The 16129-nt window shown below is 47.1% G+C and overlaps 1 protein-coding gene across 1 annotated transcript in view; it reads left to right on the top strand.

The window, feature by feature from the left end:
- The window catches only part of HDAC2 (histone deacetylase 2), a 92654-nt gene that overhangs the window by 810 nt on the left and 75715 nt on the right, over positions 1 to 16129 (top strand). The gene's annotated exons all lie outside the window — the stretch shown is intronic.

The raw sequence follows: 16129 nt of genomic DNA, 5'->3' as shown, positions 1-16129 counted from the left end.
CACGGTGCGTGTGTGTGCTGCTGTGCACGGTGCGTGTGTGTGCTGCTGTGCACGGTGCGTGTGTGTGCTGCTGTGCACGGTGCGTGTGTGTGCTGCTGTGCACGGTGCGTGTGTGTGCTGCTGTGCACGGTGCGTGTGTGTGCTGCTGTGCACGGTGCGTGTGTGTGCTGCTGTGCACGGTGCGTGTGTGTGCTGCTGTGCACGGTGCGTGTGTGTGCTGCTGTGCACGGTGCGTGTGTGTGCTGCTGTGCACGGTGCGTGTGTGTGCTGCTGTGCACGGTGCGTGTGTGTGCTGCTGTGCACGGTGCGTGTGTGTGCTGCTGTGCACGGTGCGTGTGTGTGCTGCTGTGCACGGTGCGTGTGTGTGCTGCTGTGCACGGTGCGTGTGTGTGCTGCTGTGCACGGTGCGTGTGTGTGCTGCTGTGCACGGTGCGTGTGTGTGCTGCTGTGCACGGTGCGTGTGTGTGCTGCTGTGCACGGTGCGTGTGTGTGCTGCTGTGCACGGTGCGTGTGTGTGCTGCTGTGCACGGTGCGTGTGTGTGCTGCTGTGCACGGTGCGTGTGTGTGCTGCTGTGCACGGTGCGTGTGTGTGCTGCTGTGCACGGTGCGTGTGTGTGCTGCTGTGCACGGTGCGTGTGTGTGCTGCTGTGCACGGTGCGTGTGTGTGCTGCTGTGCACGGTGCGTGTGTGTGCTGCTGTGCACGGTGCGTGTGTGTGCTGCTGTGCACGGTGCGTGTGTGTGCTGCTGTGCACGGTGCGTGTGTGTGCTGCTGTGCACGGTGCGTGTGTGTGCTGCTGTGCACGGTGCGTGTGTGTGCTGCTGTGCACGGTGCGTGTGTGTGCTGCTGTGCACGGTGCGTGTGTGTGCTGCTGTGCACGGTGCGTGTGTGTGCTGCTGTGCACGGTGCGTGTGTGTGCTGCTGTGCACGGTGCGTGTGTGTGCTGCTGTGCACGGTGCGTGTGTGTGCTGCTGTGCACGGTGCGTGTGTGTGCTGCTGTGCACGGTGCGTGTGTGTGCTGCTGTGCACGGTGCGTGTGTGTGCTGCTGTGCACGGTGCGTGTGTGTGTGTGCTGCTGTGCACGGTGCGTGTGTGTGTGTGCTGCTGTGCACGGTGCGTGTGTGTGTGTGCTGCTGTGCACGGTGCGTGTGTGTGTGTGCTGCTGTGCACGGTGCGTGTGTGTGTGTGCTGCTGTGCACGGTGCGTGTGTGTGTGTGTGTGTGCTGCTGTGCACGGTGCGTGTGTGTGTGTGTGTGTGTGCTGCTGTGCACGGTGCGTGTGTGTGTGTGTGTGTGCTGCTGTGCACGGTGCGTGTGTGTGTGTGTGTGTGCTGCTGTGCACGGTGCGTGTGTGTGTGTGTGCTGCTGTGCACGGTGCGTGTGTGTGTGTGTGTGTGCTGCTGTGCACGGTGCGTGTGTGTGTGTGTGTGTGCTGCTGTGCACGGTGCGTGTGTGTGTGTGTGTGCTGCTGTGCACGGTGCGTGTGTGTGTGTGTGTGCTGCTGTGCACGGTGCGTGTGTGTGTGCTGCTGTGCACGGTGCGTGTGTGTGTGCTGCTGTGCACGGTGCGTGGGTGTGTGCTGCTGTGCACGGTGCGTGGGTGTGTGCTGCTGTGCACGGTGCGTGGGTGTGTGCTGCTGTGCACGGTGCGTGGGTGTGTGCTGCTGTGCACGGTGCGTGGGTGTGTGCTGCTGTGCACGGTGCGTGTGTGTGCTGCTGTGCACGGTGCGTGTGTGTGCTGCTGTGCACGGTGCGTGTGTGTGCTGCTGTGCACGGTGCGTGTGTGTGTGTGCTGCTGTGCACGGTGCGTGTGTGTGTGTGTGCTGCTGTGCACGGTGCGTGTGTGTGTGTGTGCTGCTGTGCACGGTGCGTGTGTGTGTGTGTGCTGCTGTGCACGGTGCGTGTGTGTGTGTGCTGCTGTGCACGGTGCGTGTGTGTGTGTGCTGCTGTGCACGGTGCGTGTGTGTGTGTGCTGCTGTGCACGGTGTGTGTGTGTGCTGCTGTGCACGGTGCGTGTGTGTGTGTGCTGCTGTGCACGGTGCGTGTGTGTGTGTGCTGCTGTGCACGGTGCGTGTGTGTGTGTGTGCTGCTGTGCACGGTGCGTGTGTGTGTGTGCTGCTGTGCACGGTGCGTGTGTGTGTGTGCTGCTGTGCACGGTGCGTGTGTGTGTGTGCTGCTGTGCACGGTGTGTCTGTGCTGCTGTGCTGTAGATAAACCCCGATCCAACCTGAAAGATAAGAAAATTAAGTTTTATTATACTCACCCGGGGGGGGGGGGGGGGTCGGTCCGTCCGGTGGGTGTCATGGGTCTAGAGCCTCCCATCTTCTTCTGATCGCCACCCTCCTGCTTCTTCCTGGCTCCCCGGCATCGCACTCCGGCACCGCACTCCGGCACAGGTGTACTTATCTGGCCTCTTGATGACACCGTAAAGTACTGCAGGCGCTGGGCCTCTCTGACCTCTCCCGACATCTGCGCACTGCAGGTCTTTGCTCTGGGCAGGGCAGATAAGTACACCTGCGCAGGAGCGCGATGCCGGGGAGCAATGAAGCAACAGGGGGGCGGCGATCAGAAGAAGATGGGAGGCGCTCATCGTACCGCCCCTCCTGAGTGGGTGTAATCTAACCTGGTGACAGGGTCACTTTAACCTCATTATTGAAGACTGGCCCCGCTGATCTGTGAAGTGTTCTGGGATGCGCGAGCACTGACTTTAGTGGGCCAACCTATGGCAAAATAGGGAAATCTCTGAACATTTTATTGCAGATGTATTGACTATGTAAGGCTAATTTCACACTAGCGTTTTGCTGAGCGGCGGACTTCCTCCGTGAAGCCCCGCCCACGGCCGCACCTCTGCCGCTCGGCTCCGCCTACGTCCGCATGAGGCCTGTGCACCTATCAACGTTAGGCACGCAGTTTGTGCGGATGCCTCATGCGTCATTTTGACGATGCAGCGAGCGCAGCTGGTTGGAATTTCTTTTTTTCTCTGCATCGTCAAAACGACGCATGCGGAGACATCCGTATACATCCGCACGACTTGCGTACCTAATGTTAAAGATAGGTATGCAGGCCGCTTGCAGACGTAGGTGGAGCTGAGCGGCGGAGGTGTGGCCATGGGCGGAGCTTGACGGAGGAAGTCCGCAGCTCAGCAAAACGCTAGTGTGAAACTAGCCTAAGCCCATCATTACATCCTTTTATATGTATGGTGGGGCCAATCATTGCAGTTTGATTTCCCACCTACAAAGAATGGGAGGTCTCTAATTTTTATTGTAGATACACTTCAACTGTGAGAGACAGAATCTAAAGATAAAAAGCAAAAATCACATTGTATGAGTTTTTAAATAGTTAAATTGCATGAAATAAGTATTTGATCACCTACCAACCAGCAAGAATTCTGGCTCTCACAGCCTGTTAGTTTTTCTTTAAGAAGCCCTCCTACTCTGCACTCATTACCTGTATTAATTGCAAATATTTGAACTTGTTACCTGTATAAAGCACACCTGTCCACAGACTCAATTAATCACACTCCAACCTATCCACCATGGCCAAGACCAAAGAGCTGTCTAAGGACGCCAGGGACAAAATTGTAGACCTGCACAAGGCTGGGATGGGCTACAGGATAATAGGCAAGCAGCTTGGTGAGAAGGCAGCAACTGTTGGCACAATTATTAGAAAATGGAAGAAATGCAAGATGACTGTGAATCCTCCTCAGTCTGGGGCTCCATGCCAGATCTCGCCTTGTGGGGTAAGGAAGATTCTGAGAAAGGTAAGGAAACAGCCCAGAACTACATGGAAGGACCTGGTCAATGACCTGAAGAGAGTAGGGATCACAGTCTCAAACATTACAGTTAGTAACCCACTATGCCATCATGGATTAAAATCCTGCAGGGCACACAAGGTCCTCCTGCTCATGCCATGTCCAGGCCCATTTGAGTTCACCAGTGACCATCTGGATGATCCAGAGGAGGCATGGGAGAAGGTCATGTGGTCAGATGAGACCAACATAGAACTTTTTGGTATCAACTCCACTTGCCGTGTTTGAAGGAAGGAGGAGGAGTACAACCCCAAGAACACCTTCCCAACCGTGAAGCATTGGTGGGGGAACTTCATACTTTGGGGATGCTTTTCTGCATATGGTACAGGACGACTGCACGATATTGAAGGGAGGATGGATGAGGTCATGTATCACAAGATTTTGGCCTACAACCTCCTTCTCTCGGTAATAGCATTGAAGATGGGTCGTGGCTGGGTCTTCCAGCATGACCATGACCCGAAACACAGCCAGGGCAACTAAGGAGTGGCTCCGTAAGAAGCATTTCTAGGTCCTGGAGTGGCCTAGCCTGTTTGCAGAACTGAACCCAATAGAAAATTTTTGAATTGAACTGAAACTCAATGTTGTCCAGCAACAGCCCCGAAGCCTGAAAGATCAGAAGATCTGTATGGAGGAGTGGGCCCAAATCCCTGCTGCAGTGAGTGCAAACTTGGTCAAGAACTACAGGAAACATCTGATCTCAATTGCAAACAAAGGTTTCTGTACCAAATACTAAGTTCTGTTTTTTTTTTATTTTATCAATATTTCATGCAATAAAGTGCAAATTAATTATCGGTATGTAAAAATCATACAATGTGATTTTCTGGACTTTGTTTTGTGGATTCTGTCTGTCGCAGTTGAAGTGTACCTATGATAAAAAATTACAGACCTCTCCATTCTTTGTACGTAGGAAAACTTACAAAATTGACAATGTATCAAATACTTATTGTCCCCACTGTATGTACTGAATGTGGTTTTTTTTTTTTCCGTTTAATTGGAAATGGAATAATGTAGTTTTTGGGGCCTTGGTATTGTAAAGCAGATCTGTCCACTCATTATGCTATAAGTGCTGCATAATTGCAGCTGCCAGTCTTTACACTGGTAGCAAAAATGGTAAACATTTAGTGTGAAGAGCCGCACCATGCTGTGGGTCACCTTGTATGGTCTCCTCACTTTCACCACGTGATGTCCCCCCCCCCCCCCCCCCCCCGGGGATGTGTAATGTCAGCCTGACACAGTTTTTATACAGGCACCCCCTGTCCACACGGGCACAGGGAGACACGGGGAGGGAGAGAGAGTGGCTTTTGTAACTGCCAGCGTGGCACAACACTTGCTCACAACCCTGACAGGCTGAGAAATGAGCCCCAATGGGGACAGTGCCAATAATGTATGTAAAGCACTGTGGAATTAATGGCGCTATATAAATGAGTAAAATAAACTACCACCAGTGAAACAACAGCCTTGCCAGCCAGGTAAGACTGCCAAGAGTTCCTCGTTAGATATAAGCTCGGTCCGTTAGCGGTATTATATCGGGCCAGAGACCAACCCAGTAGCATGTGACGTTAAACCGAGAACGCTGACGTGTGGATTCGTGGGTCGAGATAAAAGATCAGCCAAAGGTTACATTTATATTTAATCGCCTTAAGGGCACACTAGACAAAACACTTGATACAAGTTATAGTGTTCTGCTTTCATATTTTCTCTTTATTAAGAACTAAGCCACATCAATAGGAAGTAATTAATCCTTTAGGATTATCTTGATTTCCTAGTGAAAAAGCATTATTTGAGTCAAACGTATCCTACAGTCTATATGTGTTTTGACTCGATACTCTTAATTCTCCATAATTTTTCCTCCAGTACACCTATTATTTCAAAATTTATAAGTACAGTTGATCCTCAGTAATCTTATTCAGCTGACTATACCTTAATATTTGTTTATTATAAGGGTAAGTTCTGTGTTTTGACTACTGCTACCTTACACCATTGCTTCTAGATCTTGACACTGCTTGTATATTCTTTAGCTCTATTAGGCTAATATGGTCTTCCATCAGACTTTATATAGCCATAATATTACATTAACCTAATTTTTGCACCCTTTAACATAACATCTTGTTTTCTCTTTTACATTGTGACCTAAATCTATATATACATATCCACTATACTATATCCCATTTAGTGTCTTATTTTAATATCTACCTACAAGATTCGAACCTATTCTTGTCTACTCATTCTACAATAAATAATAGTGCAGCAAAAGCTGAAACCAATACTACTTCAGTGAATAAACCACCTAAAACTCAGCATCAATCTTATTGTAACCCCTCAGAGGATCAATCTAATACCATTAGTCCATCAAAATCAAGATCTCCTCTTAAAAGGGAAAGAAGCAAACCACATCCTAACAAACCAAATATGTCTCTCACAGCAAAACGGCTAAAATTGGAGGTCCTTCAAAACGTCAATTTGACACCCTCCCATTAAACCCTTTAATAAAGAAACACACAGACACAAACAAAAACTTATATCCAAAATTCTCAATAAATCTTCAGTCGAGGATATAGACCTCTTAGACCTTATAGACCTCATAGATGCTCATGAGGAGAACATAATTTTACCTCTATACAAGTCACTAGTGCGACCACACTTAGAATACTGTGTACAGTTCTGGTCTCCGGTGTATAAGAAAGACACAGCTGAACTGGAGCGGGTGCAGAGAAGAGCGACCAAGGTTATTAGAGGACTGGGGGGTCTGCCATACCAAGATAGGTTATTACACTTGGGGCTATTTAGTTTGGAAAAACGAAGGCTAAGGGGTGATCTTATGTTAATGTATAAATATATGAGGGGACAGTACAAAGACCTTTCTGATGATCTTTTTAATCATAGACCGGTGACAGGGACAAGGGGGCATCCTCTACATCTGGAGGAAAGAAGGTTTAAGCATAATAACAGACGCGGATTCTTTACTGTAAGAGCAGTGAGACTATGGAACTCTCTGCCGTATAATGTTGTAATGAGTGATTCATTGCTTCAATTTAAGAGGGGACTGGATACCTTTCTGGAAAAGTATAATGTTACAGGTTATATATACTAGATTCCTTGATAGGGCGTTGATCCAGGGAACTAGTCTGACTGCCGTATGTGGGGTCGGGAAGGAATTTTTTTCCCCATGGTGGAGTTACTCTTACCACATGGGTTTTTTTTGCCTTCCTCTGGATCAACATGTTAGGGCTAGTGTTGAGCGATACCGTCCGATACTTGAAAGTATCGGTATCGGAAAGTATCGGCCGATACCGGCAAAATATCGGATCCAATCCGATACCGATACCCGATACCAATACAAGTCAATGGGACTCATGTATCGGACGGTATTCCTGATGGTTCCCAGGGTCTGAAGGAGAGGAAACTCTCCTTCAGGCCCTGGGAACCATATAAATGTGTAAAAGAAAGAATTAAAATAAAAAATATCGCTATACTCACCCTCCGACGCAGCCGGGACTTCAGCGAGGGAACCGGCAGCGTTGTTTGTTTAAAATTCGCGCTATTACTTGGTTACGTGAATTCCCGGCTTGTGATTGGTCAGGTCGGCCATGTTGCCGGGACGCGGACCAATCACAGCAAGCCGTGACGAAATTACGTCACGGCTTGCTGTGATTGGTCCGCGTCCCGGCAATATGGCCGCCCTGACCAATCACAAGCCGTGACGTCACGGGAGGCTGGACACGCGCTCATTTTAAAATGGGCGCGTGTCCAGCCTCCCGTGACGTCACGGCTTGTGATTGGTTGCACCGCGGTCAACCAATCACAAGCCGGGAGGCTGGACGCGCTCATTTTAAAATGGGCGCGTGTCCAGCCTCCCGTGACGTCACGGCTTGTGATTGGTTGCGCCGCGGTCAACCAATCACAAGCCGGGAGGCTGGACGCGCTCATTTTAAAATGGGCACGTGTCCAGCCTCCCGTGACGTCACGGCTTGTGATTGGTCAGGGCGGCCATATTGCCGGGACGCGGACCAATCACAGCAAGCCGTGACGTAATTTCGTCACGGCTTGCTGTGATTGGTCCGCGTCCCGGCAACGTGGCCGACCTGACCAATCACAAGCCGGGAATTCACGTAACCAAGTAATAGCGCGAATTTTAAACAAACAACGCTGCCGGTTCCCTCGCTGAAGTCCCGGCTGCGTCGGAGAGGTGAGTATAGCGATATTTTTTATTTTAATTCTCTCTTTTACACATTTTAACATTAATGTTGTTGCGATACCCGATACCCGATACCACAAGAGTATCGGAATCCCGGTATCGGAATTCCGATACAGCAAGTATCGGCCGATACCCGATACTTGCAGCATCGGAATGCTCAACACTAGTTAGGGCATGTTAGGTTAGGCCAGGGGTCAGGAACCTTTTTGGCTAAGAGAGCCGTAAACGCCACATATTTTGAAATATAATTCCGCGAGAGCCGTACAATATGTTTAAAGGGCCATTGACAGATCAATCGCTCCAATGTTCACTTAGTACAGCAAGGAATGCTCCTCCCTGCTGTATAAAGCCACAACTGGACTGAAACAATGGTAATTGGCAGTAAAAAAATTAAATAAATAACTTACATTGTGAGCTTGCGATGCATGACATCAGTCCAGCAGTCTGGCTTCTTCTTTTTCCTGCGCATGACTGGAAGCTGGCATTCTTCCCACCTGATGTTGAGAGAATGCCAGCTTTGAGGCATTCGCAGAAGAAAGAAGCTGGAATGTTGGACATGTCACACAACGCATTGTCAGTTATGTCAATTATCTATTTTATTATTTTACAGCGAATTATTGTTTAGGTCCAGCGGTGGCTTAGTGCACCTTCAAAGCAGCAGCACAGCCAGGGGTTTCTGGAACGTCCAAGGGAGACACAAGGGAGGAGGCAGATGCCGCTTCACTAGGGGACGCAGGTGCGTGCTTGCAGACGGCGCGGCTATGCAGGGAGTTATGGGAAATGTAGTCCATGCTCCCTGCCGCTCACCACTGCCGCCAATGCTTATCAGGCCATCAAAGAACTACCAATATCAGCGTGCACCGCGGCCTGATGGAGCGCGGTGCATGCATCCTTCCCAGGGGCGTAGCTAGAGCTTTTGCCGCCCGGGGCTGTTCCCGAGTTTGGCGCCCCCCAATCCCCCCCCCCCCCCCCTAGAACGTATGCGATTTTCACACTTAGTCATGTACCGACGAGCCCCTCTCCCTTAAGCTCCCAATGTTCAGTGAAAAACTGAGAGAAGCAGAAGAGAAGCTCGTTGTTACAGGACCATGAGTATGAAAATCGCATATGAGTGACGTGTCCATGTGTCGACGACTGGAACCTGCAGAGGTGAATCCTGACATCGCAGCTTCTGAATTCTCACAACTAATGCACTGCACACTTTTAGGATTCTCCCTGGCCGGTGGACAGTCATGTCAGCACAAGCATGCGATTTGTATACTTCCGACCACATTCCGACTAGACGTGCCTGGCCTCGCTCAGTTCATTTTCATAGAGTGAGGCCACACATGTCTAGTCAGCACGTGACCGCATGTATGTAAATCGCCAGCACCAGAGAATCCTGACAGTGTGCAGGGTGCACTGTGAGAACTCAGAAGTCTGCAGTCACAAACAATGACTGCAGACTCATTACAAACCTGGACATCCCCTTTAATGCTCCTAACATAAATAAAAACATGAGTTAGTCAGTATCACAAATAACATTTACATCCAGGTACCTTATAGATGACGTCGCCTCTGGAGCCGTTCTTCTTTTCTTCATCTTGTCCAGATCCCATGATGAGTTTTCTCATCCACAGCCGTCTCTGCAGACTTCCATCTTCTCCATTCTTTTGCAGAAAGTCTCCACATGACGCCCTTAAAGATACAAGTGTCATTATAATGCTCCTGAATAAAAAATTTCCCCGCACTATATTGTCTGCATAAAATATGACCCCCACACTGTCTGTCTTATGGTACTTGCTCTTCACACTGACCTCCCCTTTCTATACCGGACCCCTCTTCACACTGACCTCTCACACTGTGTCCCCCCTATAGGGCCCAGTATTTATACTGTACTCTCTCATCACACTCCCCCCTCCTTTGTATCATATCCCCTCCTGGCTGTGCCCTTACACTGTCCCCCATGCTACGCATGCACACATCCCAACACCCTCACTCCCCGTACTCTGTCCACATACGTTTTTCACATCGCTACTCATACTGTGTCCGCATACATTCCCCTGTTTGACCCCAAGCTGTCTGCACCCATCCCCCATACTGTTTCCTCATATATGCCCCCCATCTCCCCCTTTGCTCTTCATTTTGTGTCCTCAGATCTCCCCCACACATTAAATCCCCCCATCCCCATGACAAATCTCCCCCCACACACAATAAATACCCCATCTCCACTCACATTAAATCTCCCCCCACAATAAATCCCCCCCTCTCCACTCATATTAAATATCCCCAATCCAATAATATATCCCACTATCCCCACTCACATGAAATCCCCCCCATCCCCACTCACAGTAAATCCCCCCCAGAATATATGCCCCCCATCCCCACTCACATTAAATCCCCCCCACAATATTTTCCCCCATGCCCACTCACAGTAAATCCCCCCCTGCACCTTCGGTGTCTTCAGCTCCACTCACAGTAAATCCCCCCCACAATAAATGCCCCCATCCCCACTCACAGTAAATCCCCCCCACAATAAATGCCCCCATCCCCACTCACAGTAAATCCCCCCCACAATAAATGCCCCCATCCCCACTCACAGTAAATCCCCCCCACAATAAATGCCCCCATCCCCACTCACAGTAAATCCCCCCCACAATATATGCCCCCATCCCCACTCACAGTAAATCCCCCCCACAATATTTTCCCCCATCCCCACTCACAGTAAATCCCCCCCTGCACCTTCGGTGTCTTCAGCTCCAGCCTCCACTCACAGTAAATCCCCCCCCACAATATATGCCCCCCTTCCCCACACAGTAAATTCCCCCCCTGCACTTTCGGTGTCTTCAGCTCCATTGGAGCACTTACCACCGCTCTGCATCTCCTGCTCTGCCGCGCAGGTGAGTGACGTCAGCAGCGTGATCACATGACCTGATCACGCTGCTGGCATCGCTCTGACCCGGCAGTCAGAGCTTCAATTGTACTCGCATCACAGATACGAGTACAATTGAACACTGGGAGCCGGCGCGCTGCAGCTTCTCTGTGCCGGCTGTCAGCTTGACAGTCGGCACAGAGAACAGCTGACTCCCAGCGCGGGGGGTGACAGAATGCAGCCGCCGGGGGAGACACTGCGGACCGCCGCTTTAGGCGGCCCGACTGCGCCCCCCTGTCGGCTGCTCCCCCCCTAGATACGCCACTGACTCACCCCCGCATTGTGCCGCCCCCCCGCATTGTGCCGCCCGGGGCGGCCCGCCCCCCCCCCGCACCCCCCTTCCTACGCCACTGATCCTTCCCATAGACAGGTAGGAGCCCTGTCTGCGAGCCAGATACGGCCATCAAAAGAGCCATATCTGGCTCGCGAGCCATAGGTTCCCGACCCCTGGGTTAGGCTATGGGTTGAACTAGATGGACTTAAAGTCTTCCTTCAACCTTAATAACTATGTAACTATGTATGTAACTATGTAACTCTCGATATCAACTAAAAGAAAAGATCCGGGTGACTGGGGTCATAAATATACCTTTTCTCAAGAAGTTACTGAGGATGAATATGATGACTACTCTCCAAACTTAAGCCCGGATAAAAAAACGTTTTAAAAAAGACTGACTCCTCCTCTCCTGTAGTCAATAAAAACAACACTTCGGTTAAGATAGAGGAAATCCCTATGGCTGGGAAAAATAATGCAGAGGCCTACATGTTGCACCTCGCTAATAAGATCAATGAAAATATGAAGCTAAGTTTTGAGAAGCTAGCAGAACTTTTACAATCCACTTTAGAGCTTTTCAACACAAAATTGGAAGACCATGAAAAAAGAATTGTTGCAGTTAACCCCTTCATGACCTTGTGATTTTCCGTTTTTCCATGTTAATTTTTCGCTCCCCTCCTTCCCAGAGCCATAACTTTTTTATTTTTTTGTCAATATGGCCATGTGAGGGCTTATTTGCGAAACAAGTTGTACTTTTGAACGACATCATTGGTTTTAGCATGTTGTGTACTAGAAAACGGGAAAAAAATTCCAAGTGCGGTGAAATTGCAAAAAAAGTGCAATCCCTCACTTGTTTTTTGTTTGGCTTTTTTGCTAGGTTCACTAAATGCTAAAACTGACCTGCCATTATGACTCTCCAGGTCATTACGAGTTCATAGACACCTAACATGACTAGGTTATTTTTTATCTAAGTGGTGAAAAAAAATTCCAAACTTTGCTAAAAAAAGAAAAAAAAAAAAGTGCCATTTTCCGATACTCGTAGTGTCTCAATTTTTCAGGATCTGGGGTCGGTTGAGGGCTTATTTTTTGCGTGCCGAGCTGCCGTTTTTAGTTATACAATTTCGGTTCAGATATGTTCTTTTGATCGCCTGTTATTGCATTTTAATGCAAAGTGGCGATTTCACCCGCCACTGTTGCGGGCACATGTCAGCTGTTCAAAACAGCTGACAAGTCCCGGCTTTGATGAGGGCTCACCGCCGGAGCCCTGCATCAATGCGGGGGATCTGACCTCGGACGTACTATCCCGTCCGAGGTCAGAAGGGTTAAGAACAAAACACATGCTTTTTAGGGGAAAATAGGACGTAAATCAAGAACTCCATAAACTCAAATCCAAACTAGAGGACTGCAGTCGTTGGAACAACATAAAAATTTGTGGAATCTCAGAGAATATTACTCCCAATAATCTCTCTGATTATGTTAAATCACTTGTCAAAAAAACAGAACCATCTCTATCTAACTCTGAACTGACAATAGATAGAATCGACTGTCTGCCCCGTTCAGCAAATATCCCAACAGACTCTCAGAGAGACACTATACTATGTATACATTTTTTTTAATACCAAAGAGAAAGTTCAGAACTATATTAAAGAATATAAAACATTTCCTGAACCATATAGCCATCTAAAAATCGTCGCAGACCCGTCTAAAAGACACAATCGAAGCCCGAAAGACATTTTGAGAAATAACTACCTCTCTCAGGAACATGGGAATCCCCTACAGATGGGGTTTCCCTCTGAAACTACTCGTATTTTTCAAAAGGAAAACGTTTTCCCCCTCTACTCAACTGAAGATGCATCCAATTTCATCTCCTTTAAAAGATGCCTCCTACCTGAAAACCTATCCTCCTTCCAATGACAAACGTTGAAACAGATCCCGTTAAAACTTGTAAATCCTATTGGATTCTGTTTATATTTTAATTAGCTGCTTGATCGTAGCTAATGTTCCCCACACATTATAATATATCTTAGTAAGTCTATTTGCTCGTCTTTTATACCATATTGGCAATGATTACCAGTATTGTCTCTCTATTACCAAATATGTATGCATAACCTTTTCTTTAAACAGAACATATATTTTTTCACCTTTTACTTGAGGTTGCTACCTCACGAACTCCTTCCACAGACTTTTCCCCCCCAAAAAGAAGTAGAATCCACTAGCGTGTAGGATTCCTTCAGGAGAACTCCAGTTCAGTATATTAATTTGTTCTACATGGTTTATTTTTTATTATACTTTACTTCTGATTTTGTTAATTGTTATATTAAGTCTCTTTTTGGATACTTTTGATCACCATGTACATACCCATTATAACTTGAGGGGTACATTCCCAGTACATATAAGTATTTTTGCATTTAAATTCTCAACCTACAGTTTATAACCGTGAACATCAAACTTATGTCTCATAACGTACGAGGCCTAAACAGCCCTAATAAAAGGTTCACTTTTTGGAGAAAAATTAATAACTCACACGCTGACCTAATATGCTTACAAGAGACCAAATTTCAGAAGGATAACCACCCCAAATTTTTCCATAACCATTTTCCACACAGTTTTGAATCTACTAACAACAGAAAAAATGCAGGTGTTTTAACAATAATAAAAAATTCCATCTCATTTGATTTTATTGAAGAACACCGTGACACTCAGGATAGATACCATATCTTGATTTGTCAAATGAATAACCAACTATGTACATTAACGTGTACGGTCCCAATAAACAACACACAGTTTTTAAGACTAAAAAAAAGTTAATTTAATCAGGAAAGGCAAGTTAATTATGTTAGGAGACTTTTAACATAGTTCCCGACGGCCACTTGGACTCTTCGTCCACAAACCGGTACCTATCTACTACCCTTAACAATTGGCTCTTTGAAAACGATCTCTTCGACATATTCAGATGTATGAATACCACATCTAGGGAATTTATTCACTTTTCAGACGCCCACCAATCCGCTTCACGTATCGACTTATTATGTATATAAAAATGTCAGAATTGAATCTAAAAGTTTCTCCGACCATTCTCCAGTCTCAGGTGAAATAATTTTGGGTCCCTCTTTAAAAAAAACAACTTTCTATGGAAATTCAACTCCATCCTTGTACACAATCCCAAACACAAAGAAGATATAGAATCTGCCTTAAACAATTTTGAGGACAATAGCTCTGATACAATAAACCCTTTTATCCGTTGGAACGCACATAATGCCGTCATGAGAGGAATTTTGATTAATATCTCCTCTAGATACCAAAAATCAAGCAAAAAAATAACTACAATCCCAAATAAAAAATAAGGAAATCCTACAATCTAGTCTCTCTTCTCCATCTACAACAGCACAACTAGAAATCCTTAAGCTCAGGCAAGATTTAAAATCTGAAATCTTTTTGTTTTACGATTCTGTAATTAAAACTTCTAAATACAAAACTCTACTCTTTTTTTAATAAACCCACTAGATACATGATGAACTGACTGAAACAAAACAGAATAAATAACAGAATAAATAAAATGATTTCCCCCGAAGGTGTTCCCCTTTTACATCGAAAGGATATAGTAGATGCGTTTCCTAAATTTTATCACAACCTTTATAATATCAACCTACAATGCTCTTCTCCCTCAACCAGATAAAAATGTGATTAAAGGGACCTGTCACACCCTCCCCCCTGGGGCAGCACAACTGCGCATGCCCGAAAAAAACTTACAGCGCAGGCGCCGGGGACGCTAATGAAGGAAGAGGCGGCGGCGTGCAGAGGGCATGAGTGACTGCTGTGGTGCGTCTGTGTAAGGGGGGAAAGACCTGCCCACAGGTCTAATTCGAGGTATGAGGGGCACATTATAAAAGTGATTATTGCAGCCTTGGCAGGGACCCGAACTAAAAGCCACCTTGATAGAATGCAGCATTAGTGCTGCACAAGGTGGCTCTTTTAGTTAAAAACACCTGGGGGGGGGGGGGGGAGACAGGTTCCTTTTAAATCATTCCTTTCATCCATAAACCTTCCTAAACTAAACTAAATCCGAAAGGCCTAGACCTACTCGCCACTCCTTGTACAACTAAAGAAATAGTTGTCATCCCACAATTAAAACCTTTTAAATCCCCAGGCCCCGATCGTTTTAATAACGAATACTACGAAACTTTTAAAGAGCTTTTATTCTTATGTTTATCTCAAATTTTTGACCTGGCATCCTCTCTAGCTTCCATTCCAGCGGAAATGCTAGAAGCCACCATCATCTTAATTCCCAAGCCTAGAGGAGAAAAAGATAAAGTAAAAACTACAGACCAATCTCTTTAATCAACTCGGACATTAAAATATACTCTAAAATCCTGGCCAACAGGCTGAACTGTGTTCTTCCACAATTGATTAATTACAACTAGAGATGAGCGGTGTTCGAGTCGAACTGTTCGCCAATTTCAAATTCGAGCTGTTTTGGGCGGTGATCGAGTCGTTCGACGAACTCAAACAATTTGCTTAAAATTCGGCTGTTCGAGTTTCTGTTCGATAACTGTTCGTTCACCAAAAGCCTAACTTGATTTGAACATTAAAACTGTTTATCATTGTTAATAGACTGTTTCACTGTATAGTGTGCGGGGCAGGGGATAAATCTGTGCTGAAATAATGCCGATCTCCATTTATTTATTTTTTTCCCGCATTTACAGTGGGGCGGTGCAGTCTCTCAGCCTGTCAGCAGTGCACACACACACAGCAATGTGCATGTGATGCACACAAGCAAGGGCATGTGTCATTGGCTGTGTATGTCACATGTCCTTGCCCTATAAGAACCAGCCATTTTCCCCGTCGCCACTATTTCCTCACTGCTGCAACTTAGTGTTAGACGGCACCGCTACTGCTGTGGGCGCTATATGAGTCTTTTTTTGCGAGCAAATTTTCTGTTAGAGAGAG

Source organism: Ranitomeya variabilis, chromosome 2 (assembly GCF_051348905.1).
Source record: "Ranitomeya variabilis isolate aRanVar5 chromosome 2, aRanVar5.hap1, whole genome shotgun sequence".
In the NCBI taxonomy this organism is placed as follows: Eukaryota; Metazoa; Chordata; class Amphibia; order Anura; family Dendrobatidae; genus Ranitomeya; species Ranitomeya variabilis.
This window is presented reverse-complemented; position numbering and strand designations above follow the sequence as displayed.